Consider the following 16,236-nt stretch of genomic DNA (forward strand, 5'->3'; position numbering starts at 1 on the left):
GTGAACATTAAATTTTCCACTACTAATGCATACGGTACTCGAGACATCTCCATCATCTCTGCTTCATTGCTAGGACACATATTTGAGGATAACTTGAAATTAATAGGAAGTGGGGTAGAAATTGACTTACAGTCTTGCATCTTGAAGCGTCTCAAGATTTTCTTCAAGTAGTTCTTTTGAGAAAGCCAAATCTTCCTATTATTTCTGTCTCGGTGAATTTGCATCCCCAGAATCTTATTTGCTGGTCCCAAGTCCTTTATTTCAAACTCCCTAGCCAATTGTGCCTTTAAATTTGTGAGACAATCTTTGTTGAGGCTTGCTACCAATATGTCATCAATATACAACAGCAAAATAACAAAATCTTTATCACCAAATCTCTTATAATAAACACAAGGATCTGAACTATGTCTATTGTATCCAAGGCTTATAATGAAGGAATTAAATCTCTTATACCAACATCCCGGCACCTGTTTGAGACCATATAGAGATTTGTTCAACCTGCAAACCAAGTTCTCTTTTCCTTGTTCTTCAAAACCTTCTGGTTGGAGCATGTAAATTTCTTCTTCAAGCTCTCCATAAAAAAATGCAGTTTTAACATCTAACTGCTCCAAGTACAAGTCAAATGTAGCACACATCGCCAGGACCACTCAAATTATTGTGAGTCGAACCACCGGAGAAAATATCTCATTGAAGTCTATACCTTCTTTCTGAGCGAATCCTTTCACCACTAATCTTGCACGATACTTCTCCACTTAATCATTACCATTGCGTTTGATCTTGTAGACCCATTTGTTTCCAATGGTCTTTCTTCCTTGTGATAATTGAACAAGATCCCATATTTTATTTTTATAAAGAGCTTTAATTTCTTCCTGCATTGCTGTCACCCAAAGAGATGATTCTTGGCCTTTCATAGCCTCATGAAAAGTTGAAGGCTCTCCATCTTCTATTAGTAGACAGTATGCAATATTACTCTCCATAAAATAATCTGAGTGCCAAGCTGGTTCTCTTCTCTCCCTAGTTGACTGTCGAACTTGTGGAGTTTCAATCTCAGCTTGCTCTTGTTCTTCGTGCTCTGGTGGTGCTTCAGAAGAAACTGGAACTTCTTCTATTTCTTCAACTTCAACTGTAGTAGTCTCTAATTTTTCTTTTGAAGTGCTACCTTCTTTTGCTTGTATCTTGTTTTCAATAAATACAATATCCCTGCTGATTACCACCTTGCGGGCTGTGGGATCCCACAAGCGATACCCTTTGATTCCATCAGCATACCCTAAAAAATACATTCTCTAGATTTTAGATCCAACTTTGATTTTTCTTAGGTGTTGTACATAACATAAGCAGGACTTTCAAATATATGTAAGCGAGAATAATCCGCTGATTTTTCTGTTCACATCTCCATTGGTGTTTTCAGATCAATTGCGGTTGATGGTGACCAATTGATCAAATAACAGGCAGTTTTGACTGCTTCTGCCCAGAATGGTTTTTCCAACCCTGCAGTTGCCAACATAGCTCTTATTCGTTCTAACAAGGTTCTGTTCATCCGCTCTACTACTCCATTTTGTTGTGGAGTATATGCCACTGTGAACTGCCGTTTAATACCTTTCTATTTACAAAAGTTATTAAATTCATCACCAGTGTATTCTCTTCTATTATCTGTTCTCAAACACTTGATCTTTTTCTTAGATTCAAGTTCCACTCGCGCTTTAAATTCTTTGAAAATTGAAAAAACATCTGCCTTTCTCTTGATTGGATACACCGAACCTTTTTTAGACTAATTGTTGATGAATGACACGAAATATTTTGCTCCTCCTAGAGACTCCGCCGGTGTTTGCCAGACATCAGAGTGGACCAGATCTAGTATTTCCTTGCTTTTAGCAGATGAACTGCTAAACTTCAGTCTATTTTGCTTACTGATAACACAATGCTCACAAAAGGGTAGTGAAACCTTTTTGAGCCCTAGAAGAAGCTTTTGCTCAATAAGAATCTTCAAACCTCATTCTGACATATGGCCAAGTTTACGATGCCACATCATCATTGATTCTTCAAATGAACTTGCTGACGCGGTTGATGCTTCTCCTTCTTGGTGTGTTTCACCTTTAAGCACATATAGATTTGCAGCATGTTTTTCTATTTTCATAACTACAAGCGCTCCTTTGGATATTTTTATGACTCCACCTTGAATCTTATATGAATATCCATTATCATCTAGTTTTCCTAAAGACAATAGATTCTTCTTCAAGTCTTTTACATATCGTATCTCTTGGACGGTGCGTACCGTACCATCATACATCTTTATTTTGATAGACCCAATATCAATAACATCCAAAGCATGATCGTTTCCCATAAACACAGATCCTTCTGAGATAAGATTATATTAATGGAACCATTCTCTCTGGGAAGTCATGTGCCATGTTGCTTTTGTGTCCATGATCCAGACATCAGCGAAATATTTTTTGTCTTCATTATTTGATATTGCCTCACGACATAAAATATCGCCATCATCCGAGGTACATGCATGTAATGACCTTGAGAGTTATTTTTTAAAAATTTGTGTAAAATTACCATTTTACCCTTATCATTAGTTCCCCCGAGTATTATTTGATTGGTTTGTTTAGTTGAAAGTGTCAAAATCTTAGTGGTTTGTAAATTATGAAAATTCTTGAGTTTTATAGAGTTAAGAGGTGAAAAAGTGATTTTTGGGACCAACCAGAGCTACGGGTATCGGAATGGATTTCCGTCAATTCCAGCAGCTCTAAAATGTGGAAATTGGTCTAGGAGAGTTTATGAAATTAGTTTTTGAGTTATAACAAAGATTTTAAGTCTTGAGTTGGAAATTTAAGGAATTTTAGGCCAAGATTTAACTTTGATCAACTTTTGGAGTTTTGATACTCGAAATGGAATTCCGATGACTCCGTTGGATTCGGGGGATGATTTTTGGTCTAGAAGAAGTGTTGGCTGAATTTTTAGAGGTCCCGAGCCCATTTTGATATTTTGAAGGCCTAAGTTGGTTTAGTTGCGACTTTTTGAGTTTCGGATCAAGGAGACCTCGAATTCATATTTTTATGATTCCATCAGCTCCGTAATATCCAAATTAGGCTAGTAGCATTGTCGGCATGACTATCGAGACAATCGATACGAGTTTGGGGTCATTTGGCGCTTTTGACTTTGAAAGTTAGCCTATGATTGACTTTGGTCAAGATTCTTGAAAAACGCACTCGGATGAAAATTCTGATAGCGCGGTAAGTTTTGGAATGTCGAGTTTGGTCTAGAACGACCCTTCGTTTGCTTCCCAAAGTTTCCAGTCTAATCCCGAGGCCGATTGTGGAATTTGCCTTAAAATGATACCTTGATGTGAGATTCACTTTATATTAAAATGATTTCGTATGATAATTTTGAATGCGCCATTGAGTCCGGAATATCAAATTTAGTGGGATAGCATATCTGGTTTATTTTTATCGGGTTTCTAACGAATTTCGAGGGTGCGTTCGGAGACTTTAAATAATGCAAAATCAGAAAAATCTGGTGCAAAAGTGCAGATTTTGCACCAGATTTTTCAGACTTTTCTCTCAACTTTGAACCCTCATTTCTTGAGCATTTCAAGTCCAAATCTAGTGATTCAAGAGTCTATCTTCAAGAAATTTTCGCGAGGAATCCATTGGTGAGCTCGGAATCTTGATTAGAAGCTTCGTTTTAGGTAAGATTTAATGTTTTAGATGCTGCCTCGACCATTTTTGGATTCAGATTTTTGTAAACTTTGGAAGATGATTTCTTGGTCATCTTAGATCCGAATTCAGTGATTCAAAGCTCTAAATTGTGTAGTTTTTCCATAGGAATACAGTGGTGTAATCATAAAGTGATGGAGAAGATTTTTGTAGGTAAGATTCGCGTTATAGCAGCTGTCCTTTTTATTTTCGGATTAGATTTTTGATGAACTTTGAGATTTGATATCTTGAGCATTTTGGGTCCGTTTTCAGTGATTCTTGAGGCTATATTGCTAAGTTTTTCATAAGGATCGTTGTGGTGTGATCATTTTTAGTTGTAGAGGCTTCATTTCTGATAAATCATTGTTCAAAGTTGCTGTCTTTTGCCATTTTCGTAATGAAATTGTGGTAATTTTTAGAAAATTGTATTTTCATGATTTGGAACTCGATTCTTGCTCGATCTTAATGGGATTTTCAGCCACGAATCCTACTCCATGTGTAAAACATAATTTTCAAATAAAATTCCAGATTTGACCCTTTTCAAAAATAAATATTTTTTTAGATAATTTTACCCCCGATTTCGAAACCTATCAATATGAGTGTCATTGGATTCCTTGTGATGTGTATGTTTTATTGTTGATAGTGGATTGTCATACCGAGCGCTGAATTCGAGAGTTGCTTGTCCGGTGGAGGTATTCGGGTGCGGTTTCGGCAATTGAGGTAGGTTTGTGTATCTTTCTTTGAGATTGAGATGGGATAATTAGTCATTCATATGTTATAGACTTTGGGATGGGGTTATAGTATGAGTTGAGAATGTTATATATATTGTGATGCCCGTGTGGAGGATTATTTATTAATGTGTTATTATGACGGGGTTTATTTGTATTACATAGCCCGTGTGGGGGCCTTATTTGTTATCTTATTTGCTTTGAGAGCATGTGAATTATGATTTTCCTAAGAGAGAGGCTTGAGTATATTATTTGACTTGTGATGCCCCCTGAGAGATTGAGTTGGGGGTTTTGAGCATACTTGAGTATTGAAATATTGTTGAGAAAGGAGTGAATATTTAAATGAAAGTGTATTCTTCCCATTACTATTTATTGAGGGTGAATATCATGTGTAGGTTAAGTTTTAAGAACTTTGAACCTTATACCACATGTGAGTTGATTATTACTTTCATGCAAATGTGTTTTGATGCATTTATCCTCATTCATCATATCATGAAACATGGGAAGTTGAGAAATATGGAAATTCTTTTTGAGAAAGAAAATGAAACACCTTTAAACCTTTGTATCTTGAGTCCCTGACCGAGGCAGTTTTCCGGCAGGGTAGTGGATGCATTGTGATCCCAACCTTTGTATCTTGAGTCCCTGATCGAGGCAGTTTTCCGGCAGGGTAGTGGATGCATTGTGATCCTAACCTTTGTATCTTGAATCCCTAACCGAGGCAGTTTTCCGACAGGATAGTGGATGCATTGTGATCCCTTGACCAAGAGGAGGTGGCAAGGATAATGAGATATTGTGATTGAGGTATATAGTCTGCGAGACCCCCATGGGTCCTGCTTGGTAGCACAGCTCGGCAGGTGTATACGACAGGCTGTGCGATAGTCTTGATTCTACCATACCACCACATCATTGCATCATCATATTGCATTGCATTGATATCTGTGCTGCTTGAATTATCTGATTAATTATGATTATGAGATGTTATTATGGGTTTACTTTACTCGCACCAATATATATATAAATTGGCAGCACCGATGCCAAAGTGGGACTTTTCTGTATGCAGGTGGAAGCGTTCCTTAGTTTATTTCATAGGTTTGATTAATTCCTTATACTCAGTCAGCTAAAACCTATTGAGTACATGTGAATTGTACTCACTCCTACTTCTGTGTCTCTTTTTGATGCAGATACTAGTCGGGGTACCTCATGTGGCAGTTAATATTCTAGCGGATTGTGTATTCTCAGATTAGTGGTGAGGTCCCAGAATTCGGATCGTCACTAGTCTGTCTTTATTTTTCAGTCTTTTATATCATTCAGAGACTTATGTTGTATCTTTAGATTCGAACCTTGTATTAGATGCTCTTTATACTTATGACACCAGATTTTGGGATATTTTCTTTATTGTTTTTCTTTTCACTTAAATCATGACATGATTTTCCCTTTAGGAGTCTCGTATGAGTTTTATTTTTAGGCTTACACATCAGGTTGGGTTTTGGAATGTATGCCATTATGACTTCGATTTTTGGGTCGTGACAATGCAATATTCCCTTGAGCATTTTATGGCTCAGGGTGTTCACTCTACTTTTTGAACCGACAATCTTTCTTGAAGTGCCCTTTCTTGCCACAGTTATAGCACTTGATATTCTTCTTACTTCTTGATTGAGATCTGCCATGATTGTGACTCCCACTGGGGCCACGTTCCGTTGGTCTTCCTCTCACCATCATCAAAGCTTCAGCTTACTGCGAACTTGCTTGTCTATCTTTCTTATTTTTACGTCGATTTTCTTCTTCCAAGACAGCGGCTGCAATTTCATCGAAAACTAGACTGTCTGTATTATTCGTCAGGTTGATGATGAGTTGATCATACGAGTCAGGCAGACTTTGAAGTAAAAGCTCCGCATGTTCAGTCCCCTCTATTTTATAACCCATTGTTGTAAGTTGCGAAAACAGAGTATTCAAAGTATTGATGTGTTCAGTAAGCAACATGGACTCTGCCATTCAAAGAGTATACAATGTTCTTTTTAAGAAGATTTTATTATGCAAAGACTTGGCCTCATATAACCCCATAAGAGTATCTCATATTTCCTTCGCCGTCCGTTTTTTAGCCACACTAGACAATACTTATCAGCTAGTGTCAAGTGTAGATCAACAACTGCGTTGCTGTCTATGTTATTCCACTTGCTGTTATTAGTAAAATCTGTGGGTCTGCCTTCAATTGCAGCTAAGCAATTGTCCTTTCTCAATATCGCTTTTATTTTTATTTTTCACAATGAGAAATTAGTCCCATTGAATTTTTCAACATCAAACTTTATTGTACTCGACATTATTATTTGCTTCACACTTTTCTAGATCATTTCTAAATATTTTTGTGAACAATCATGACAGACTGTACCGTCACCAAAATTTACTATTCACTGAATTTTACTATTCATAAAAAATTACTATTTATGGATAGTATCTTCGCATAAAACAGACAGAATAATCGAGGGTTCTGATACCACTATTGCGGGGAGGAAGCACCGCAACTAAAGTTTGATATGACAATTAATATGAAAATAAATTGAACACGAGAATTTTATGTGGAAACTCCTCTAACAGATAAAAGGGAAAAACCACGGGGTAGAAGGATCTCACTATTAAATTATGGAGTATACTTCTCTCAAATACAAGGAGAAAACAACAATTAACACTTCTCTCTTGTAAAAGAAGCAACTACTAAAGAGGACACGCAAGACTACAATATTTATCTTGGTATATAACTCTCTTTGTATTTTTACTCTCTCTTTCTGGGATGATCTAAATGAGGGCAAGAGGCCCTCTATTTATAAGAGAAGAAAACGCGTAAGAAAATTACGCGTTTTTTTTTCTTTTCTGTCAACTTTTTGCTTTTCAAAAAGTTGTTGCATACACTTTTTGATTTTCAAAAGTGGTTGCTGCACTTTTTCTTTTTGACCTTTCTTTCATTATTTTTCTACCAACCAAACACGTTTTCTGCCAACCCAAACTTTTTTGTTTCAATATTTAGCAGCAATATTTATTTTACAAACCCATATCAAACAGTTGCATTATTTATCCAAAATCAAATTTATAAAATTTGTAAAAGTCAGTCAAAGACCATCATACAAAATGATGATGGAAAAGAAATAAGAAGATTTGTCCAAAATTGAAGAGTAGCCAATATGAAAATTTATGAGACCAAAATGAGAAATAAAGTGTGGAATTAGAAGTTACTGAAATAAGCAGAAGAAGAAATTAATAAGTAGAAATCCATCTATATGTGAAGTGGTAAAGTCAATAGAGAAAAAGTCATGTAGTTGATAAGCTTTGTTGTTGGCAATGGAAGCAAAAGACATGTAATATCAAGGGCAGTACTCCTTGTAAAGCTAAGAAATTAAATGACAAAGCTACCCACAATTTGACATTTAATGACAAAAAACAATCATGTTGATGCCTCAATTCTTACCCACTCTTCTATATAAGTAGAAAAGAAAAGAATGAATTATTAATGAAGTCACTCCTCTTTAGTCACTTGGATCAAATGAGGTAGTGAAAAAGAAAATACTTTTTCTTTTAAAAAAATATTTGCATTGCTTGTTATATCATGCTCTCAATGATATTTGGGGAGAAACTTAAAATAGACTTATCAAATATTAAAGTACCTTATTTACAAAAAAGATTGAATCAACTTCTTATGATCAATGAATAAATTATCCCTTTAGATTAAAATATTTGAAAGTGTGAGGTGGCTTGTTAAAGTTGTGCTACCTGATTTTGAAAAGAAAAAAAAGGTAAGTATATTTTGTTAAATTCATCATTCCATAAAGAGAACCTCAAACCTTTTTTGAAATTATATTGAAATTTCTAGCAGATTTAAAGATATTAATATTTGAAGACGGGAAGTATGTGAATATTTTAAGATATGAATATTTGAAGGTTTAAAAATTTGAAGATATGAATATTTGGAAATTGTATTAAAGTTTTATCAAAATTGTATTGTATATTAAATATAAACGACAATTATAACACATTTGGAATTCAATATTATACATTGTTATGAATTCTATAGTTGTTATTCCAAAACATATATAATACATTTCAAAAAACATAAACTAATTTAAACAATACTTGAATATTTGAAATTAAAGTATAATATTTTCTTAATACATGTACACTTATAATACATTTATAATACATATAGCAAATATCACTCTTTTCTTAGTGATACCAACCAGAATAATTTATATGACACATAAATACATATTTTATTCACTACAATACATTTATAATACATATTGTAGACGTCACTCCCTTGTTAGTGATACCAACCAGAATAATTGTCACGATCTAAGCTAGGCCCTAGACGTGACACGGTAAATGAGATCCCGAGAGATCTCTTAGCATAGGATGACGTAGGATAACATAAGAATCAACATAAGAAAATGCGGAAGATAACCCTCAAAATAGAAATCTCAATAAATGGGAAATCTAAACATAACATTCGAATGAGGGAAAACATATTAGTCTAACAACCTCTACTATCAATCTACCATAGATGGGGTGTAGGATAAGAACTAGCTCTCCAAAATAAACTATAACTGAATCAAGTCTGAAATAAAAAAAGTAAAATATCTCATAATGTGTTTGTGCCCTCGAAGCATGAGGACTCACCAAAGTAGCTAAGCTGATAAAAGCTGAGTACTAGCCATGAGCATGTGTAGGAACGTCGTGACCTATATTTTTGTGTCAGTACTATAGGATGTATTGAGTATGGAGATTGTGTAATGCATGACATAAAACTTAATAATGGAATGACCAACCATGACATGCTATCATAGAAATCATAATTGATTCTTTTTAAAAAAAACATTCTTGAAACCATAATCATAAATTCCTGATGCATGCATAGTCCTGAAACATAAGTCAATTTCATAAAAATAAGCATAATAAACGGGTTCACGTAAAACTCATCAAAAATATGTAATTAAGATTCATTCATGCATAATACGATCATATATAGTGAATAAAAAGATAATTGAGTGAACCTAATACAAAATCATTGAAATCTAGGGTTTAAGGAAAAATCATAAAGAAGAATTGAGTTTACTTTGGGACTCCATTGATAGAAGAGGATCCATGGATGGAATTTCCACATACCTCAACGAAATCAAGTTTTAAATTGTAATACCCCGTATTATTCTAACTTAGATTATTAAAAACCAAGAAAAATTGAGAAAAATGAATCTGGGACTAGGTCCGCGTCATGGACATGGGCAATTATTTTGATTCGGTGATATTTTTGAGACAGTGGAGTGCATGATGTATATGCATCGTGGAGAATAAAAAATTATTGAAACTAAATTTAGGGACGAGGTTCACGTCGCGAACTTGGAGGTCAAATTTTGTCCGTCGCCGATTTAATGAGGAACAAACTCGTCTTTTTCCTGTATTTCCCAAACTTAACCCAATATATTTTGGGACCAAAATCCATCCCTTATCAGTAAACAATGGGGTTTTTCTCTCATTAAAATCTAAAACCTTTTGAGAGCAAGAATTAAAAAGAAGAGGAGAAGCTAGAGTTCAAAGATTTTAAGCCTAATCTTCAATTTTCGCTTAACAAATATCATCACGTTGTACTAAGTTCTTCCTCGTGCCCTACATCTCAATATAGTCAAGTTAAGTTTCAAGATTGAGTTTTTAATTTCGATAATGCGAATTCTTGAGTTATCTATATAAATACCATTGTGTTCTTTTGCATATTCAAATATACCTTGATGAGTTCCTTGAGTTCAGTTTTTGAGATTATGGATTCATGTTTGCACTCACTTGAAGATATAAATTAGATAAAATAAATGAGTTGAAACTAGTTGAGTTTGCATTAATCATTTTATGCACTATTTGAGTTAAAGAATGAGTAATTATTTTCATCATTTAATTGAAAAATAGCTTGAGCATGAGTTGAGTTTGAGAAGCCTTCTATTTATCATTTTGAGCATGAATTGAGAAGTCTCTTAATCACTATTTTGAGCATCAGTATTATTGAGTATAAATGAGTTGAATATTTTAAACATCTATTTCGAGATTGAATTGAGAAGTCAAATCATTTATTTAAATACATTCACTGAGTTGAGATCATGACTATTTTAAAGAGAAACGATGAGTTGAGTTTTGAGTTAAGTCCAAAAGAGACTAAATGAGTTAATCGAGTAGTTACGCTCATTTGAGATATGACCACAATAAATGTATTTTAGGAGTAGTATAGAGCACCGATTTGGGTAAGAGTATAGAACAACTCGAACCCCATAAACTACATAGCTAGTGTAGAATAGGATCATGTCGTTGATTCAGACGACTCCTTATTTATCCCCAAAGAGGACTTTTATTATGGATCCATTGAGGTGATGTCCCTTATTCGGGCAAGGTATTGGATGGATGTGGCAACTACATCACTTCGTTGTATCATCACTAGCTCATAAGTGATGGTTGTCGATTAGAAAAACTCTCCAATGAGTAAATTTGTTATTTTAGAATGAATTGCATGTAAATACTAATACATTCCATGTACTGACATTATTTGCCGTGCATTATTTCATGATGCATACACTGATGATAGAAATCCTTAACAGGAGCATTATTGAATGACCGATTTCCATCCAGCTTTTGGTGAGACCTCCTTGTATTCAGAGGATTTTATTTATTTAATATATTTTTCTTTATCTTAGTAGTCATTCGAAGTAGTCTTAGGATTCTCTTGACACCTTTCTATTATTGAGTCAGAGGCTTCATGGACAAGAGTAGAGTGGAGTTAGTATGTTTACTTTCGAGTCTGTTTTAAATTATAACTTTATTTATTGAAATATGTCGATGAGTTATGATTATTTTGAGTATTTTAAATATCCTTCTATACGCTCATTGATATTAATATTTTAAATACCCACTTGAGTTCTCTTTCCTTTGAGTTGAGTCTTCCACTGAGTGAGTGAGCTAGGCCAAGGGACCAGTAATGGTTTTCAAGTGCCGGACAAGTCTAGGGTGTAAACTCGGGGCATGACATAAACCTTGAAGAGGAGACTTGAGTACTTTAAAACCCTTTCTTGTTGGAAAAGATGACTTGAGAGAGAATCCTTTGAGTACCTTAGAGAATTTTAGGATAATGGGAGTGAATGGGAGAAATTTGAAAGGTTTGGGTAAATATAGGTCGTTCAATGTAGTCCAAAATAACATAGCTTAGATGTTAAATGAATGAAAAATGTTCGAAATAACCCTGGGATTAATCCGCCAGAAGTGACCTATGAACAAGACCTACGATCCATGCCTTTGGTTTGTAGAAACCATGTCCAAAATTTAGAGTTATTGGAATTGGTCCTACGATCCTAGTTTATGGGTCATCGAAGACCCTATGGGTCATTAAACCCAATCATCCTGTACAACTCCAAATCCCAAACTTTCTAAATCTCTGAATCTTCACCTATGAGCCATCCTACAACTTGTCAAACTTTCTACGACTCGTAAAGACTCCTCGTCTTGCCAACTCTGAAAAATATAGTCTCTGAACTCATCCTACAATTGCCTCCTATAGTCAGTAGGCCCTTATACAGATCGTAAGTAGGGCTCATTCAAAACTTTTGAGACTTGTAAAAAATTTCCTGAATCAGAGTCTTTCCAATGCCTCCCCTCTATGGATCGTAGGACCTTGTATGGTCCGTAGATAGGTACATCTGTACTAGCACCAGAAGCATTTCTGCAACATTTTCCCTCGTTTTGAATTTCCAATTTTCGAGGTCTTACAATAGCTGCCCTTGGGAACATTCTTCTTCGAATAAGACTTAAGTTAACATGAAAGAGTACAGAAAGAGATTTAACAACCCAACATGAATGCAAAACTTATTAAAATGCATATAAACATTGAGTAATCAACTCCAAGTTAAAACATGACTTTTAAAATCGATTTCATGAACATGCATGCTTATGGAAACATGAGAATAACGGAGATGCACAAATCTGAAAAGTAAATATGAGGAACAAATACCTCGAGATAAAACTGAAGTGAAGGGAAAAAGATGAGGATAACGGGACATCATATCGGCTTCGGCCTCCCATGTAGCACCCTTAACTAATTGATTCATCCAAAGAACTTTAACGAAATCAACTTCTTTATTCCTCAACTTTCGGACTTGACGATCAATTATATCAACCAAAATCTCTTCATAAGAGAGACTTTCTTTCACACCAACACTCTCCAACAGCACAATACAAGTAGGATCATCAATACACTTCTTCAACACAGAGACATAGAACAACGGATGCACTGATGACAATTGTGAAGGAAAAACCAACTCATAAGACACCTTGCCGAAACACCTCACATTCTGATATGAGACTACATTAGGGGACTAAGCTTTCCTTGCTTACCAAAACGAAACACACCCTTCATAGGTAAGATTTTTAAGTAAACCCAATCATTAACTTCATACTCAACCTCTCTTCTTCTCACATCCAAATAGGATTTCTGTCGGATGTGGGCAGTGTTCAACCTTTCTGTAATGAGTCTAACTTTCTCCATAGCTTCATGAATAGACTTGGACCCTATCAAAATGACCTCCCCAACCTTAAATATATGAGATCTACATCTTCTATCATAGAGAGCCTCAAACGGAGCAATTTGAATACTCGAATGGTTGCTATTATTATAGGCAAACTCAATCAAAGGAAAATGGTCATCCCAATTACCATTGAAGTCAATCACACAAGCTCTCAACATATCTTCCAAAGTCTGAATAGTCTGCTCAGCACCATCGATCTGAGGGTGGAAGATGTACTAAGCTTAACTTGAGTACCAAGACCCTTTTGAAATGATCTCTAAAGGTGAGAAGTAAACTGAGTACCTCGGTCCAAAATTATAGACAATAGGACACCATGCAACTTAACCAACTCTCTAATGTAAAGCTTAGCATAATTCTCGGCTGAATAAGAGGTCTTAACGGGAAGAAAATGCTCCGACTTAGTTATTTGGTATACAACAATCCAAATTGAATCATGTTGCCTATGAATACGAGGTAAACCTGTAATGAAGTCCGTATTCAAATCCTCCCACTTTCAAGTGGGAATCTCAATGTCTTGAACTAAACCTCTTAGTTTTTTATGTTTAACCTTTACTTGTTGATAATTTGGACACTTAACCATAAACTCTGTAATATCCTTTTTTCATGTCATTTCACCAATAAATATTTTTCAGATCACAATACATCTTGGTGGATCCCGGGTGAACAGAATATTGGGAACTATGTACTTCGGACAATATCATTTTCCTCAAGCCATCAACATCGGGAACACGTAAGCGACCTTGGTGATGAAATACACCATATCCCCCTTGGGAGATAGCCTTAATGGATTTTTCAGGAAATGTTTTTTTCAATTCAATCAAAGTTGGATCACTATCTTGTTTTGCCTTCACATCCGACATAAGAGATGATTTTGAGCCATTTCAATCAATAACACCACCATCCTTGAAATCAAAAAAACAAACACCTATATAAGCTAGTCTATGCACATCAAGAACTAATTATTTTTCTCATCCTCAACATGGACAACACTATCCATGGACAATCTATGAAGAGCATCGGTAACTATATTTGCTTTTCCCAGATGATAAAGAGCACTCATGTCATAATCTTTCATCAACTCGAGCCACCTCCTTTGATGAAGATTCAAGTTTTTTTAATTAAACACATATTGCAAACTTTTATGATAGGTGAACACATCCATATGAACACCATAGAGATAGTGTCTCCAAATCTTTAAAGCAAACATCACCGCCGCTAAATCCAAATTGTGAGTCGGGTAGTTCTTCTCATGAACTTTAAGTTGTTTAGAAAAATAGGCTATCACTTTACCATTTTGCATCAAAACACAGCCAAGACCAATCCTTGAGGCATCACAATGCACAACAAAACCATTAGATCCTTCCGGTAGAGTCAAAACTGGGCAAAAGTAAGTCGATCTTTCAACTCTTGGAAACTCTTCTTACATGCTTCGAACCATTGGAATTTTACCTTCTTTTGAGTCAACATAGCCAAAGCTGAAGCAATAGAGGAAAAAACCTTCCACAGACCATCTGTAGTAATTAGATAAACCTAAGAAACTCTATTTATCCAAGGGAAAAAGAGGTCTGGGCCAATTCTTAACCACCTCGGTCTTCTTAGGATCAACTCTAATACCATCACCGAAAATAATATGGTCAAGGAATGCTACTGACCTCAACCAAAACTCATATTTGCAAAACTTAGCAAATAACTGGCGATCCTTGAAAACTTGTAAAACAATCCTTAAATGATCATTATACTCACCCTCACTTCGAGAGTATATTAAAATATCATTAATGAACACAATGACGAACATGTTCAAATATTCCTTGAACACCCTATTCATCAAATTCATAAAAGTCGCAGAAGCATTCGTTAGTCCAAAAGACACAACCAAAAATTCAAAGTGACCATATTGAGTTATAAAAGCCATATTTGGAATGTCACATTCTCTCACTCTAAGCTGATGATAACCCGATCGAAGATCAATCTTGGAGAAGTAACTATACCTTGAAGTTGATCGAATAAGTAATCAATCCTTGGTATAGGATACTTATTCTGGATGGTGAGCTTGTTCAATTGTTGATAATTAATGCAAATACAGAGAACCATTCAAACAAAAAGAACTGGAGTACCCCATGGAGAGATACTCAGTCCAATGAAACCCTATCCAAGAGATCCTTTAATTGATCCTTCAAATCCTTTAGTTCTATCGAAGTCATTTGATAAGGAGGAATAGAGATAGGATGAGTATCTAAAAGAAGATCAAAACCAAACTCTAGTTTTCTTTTGGGAGGAATACTAGGAAGATAGTCAGGAAACACTTTCGGAAACTCATTCACAAAAAGAACTGACTGAAAGGTAGGGGTTTCAGAATTTGTATCCCTAACCTGTACTAAATGATAGATGTAACCTTTATAAATCATCTTCTTAGATTTAAGGCACGAGATAAACTACTCTTAAATATGAAATTACTATCCTTCCACTCTAAGACTGGTTCATTAAGAAATTGGAACTTAATCACTTAGGGTTCTACAATCAATAGAGGCATAACAATGCATAAAGCCAATCCTTACCAAGAATACCATCAAAGTTAGTCATATCAAGCTCTACAAGATCAACTGAAGTGACTTTATGAAAAATTAACACCAAATAATTTCTATAAACCCCTTTAACTAGAACTAAATTAACAATAGGAATATAGATTAAGAAAGGCTCTAACAAGATTTTGAGACTGGCATCAAATTTCATAGCAAAAAAAAGCGTCACAAAAGAAAGATTTGCTCCAAGATCTAACAAAACATAAATATAAACATCAAACTAAAAGACTCTTAACGTACCGATGAACATATTTGGAGAATCCTCCAAATCCCATCAAATCTAGAGAGCATAAAACCTGTTATAGTGTTGAACACCACCCAAACTTGGTGAAGTACCCTACAGAGCCAGTCGACCCGAAGAAATAGTCTGAGTTTGTCGACCATATCTACTTTGCTAGCAAGCGAAGGGATATATCTTATCTTATGACCCATCTTACCACAACCATAACATGTATCAAATCCTACCAAGCAATCACCTCGATGGTTCTTTCCACATTTCTTACATGTGGGGACAGTCTAACCACTCAAAGTACTTTTTACACTTGTTGAATTTCTAAGTCGTAGCACTAGATAAATTCTTACTAGAGAACTTTTGTCAAAATTGAGAATAATCTCCATTACCTTACCTCGAATGAGA

Source organism: Solanum dulcamara, chromosome 10 (assembly GCF_947179165.1).
Source record: "Solanum dulcamara chromosome 10, daSolDulc1.2, whole genome shotgun sequence".
In the NCBI taxonomy this organism is placed as follows: domain Eukaryota; kingdom Viridiplantae; phylum Streptophyta; class Magnoliopsida; order Solanales; family Solanaceae; genus Solanum; species Solanum dulcamara.